The following is a 1078-nucleotide window of genomic DNA, read 5'->3' on the forward strand; positions in this document are numbered from 1 at the left end:
GCTGAGGGAGGAGGAGGAGAGGAGAGGAGAGGAGAAGAGGAGGAGGAGGAGTTCACGCGCTCCCTCGTCAGATGATGAAGAGTCGAGAAACACCAGAGCGCACGGGGCCAAACGTTGAAAGCAAATCTTCAGACGTGCACGCTTCCTTAAAAGGTCTCCCAACAACAAAAAACCAAAAAAACACCCAAAACAATTAATAACTAATTAATAACAACTATTATATTTGTCTGGAAATTTCAATGTGAGCCTGCATGGAGTCTTATTGTTTAATACTTTGACGTAAGTGATACAGTGAGAATTCTGGAGTTTTGTTGCATTTCGTTTGAATTGGCTGGTTTTGCAGAAACTCGACAGACGCAACTTTGAACAGATGCAGACGGAAGTGTCTTTATTTCTCAGCAAACTTAATGAAAAGCGGCTGACGGCCATCTTGAGCAAATCTGGATTCTGTGGAAGTAAGAAACGACCTCCTCTCCGTGGAAGATGGAGGGGGGTGGGGGCTCCAACACATCTGGTTGACTTTGGCGTTCAGACCTGACCTGAACTTGAAAGCAGGACTCGGACGGAGGGAGGGATGAAGGGAGGGAGGGAGGGAGGGAGGGGAGGATGGGCTTCTCTGGTCTCCTAATGAAAGAAGGAAGGAGCACAGCGCCATCTAGCGCTCATTCTGCTCGGTCTTGGAAGGGCCTTTGGAAAAAGTTAGGAGGTGCAGCCAGGCTTTTTCTGTGGGAGGGGGGGGGGGGGAGAAGTGGAGGTTAGTTTGGCAAGTTGTTGATGGTGGGTGGATGCTGCTGTGGACATGTGTATGTGTGTGTGTGTGTGTGTGTGGGACATGAGGGAAGTCTGGTCTGGTCTCAGATTTTCCACTGAGATCACCGTCATGGAGGGAAGGAAAGGAGGGATGAGGACACGAGAAGGACGGACATCTGGTAATGATCTGTATTTATTAGTGAGCTCTCACAGTAAATCTGTTGGGTTCCTGGCAGCTGTGGAGGCTCTGTGGAAGCTGCAATGCATGCATTTGCAATGTCTCAATGCCCGTTTTCATCAGGAATACATTAATCCATAAAACTGTAGA

This window comes from Blennius ocellaris (assembly GCF_963422515.1).
Source record: "Blennius ocellaris genome assembly, chromosome: 10".
NCBI lineage: Eukaryota > Metazoa > Chordata > Actinopteri > Blenniiformes > Blenniidae > Blennius > Blennius ocellaris.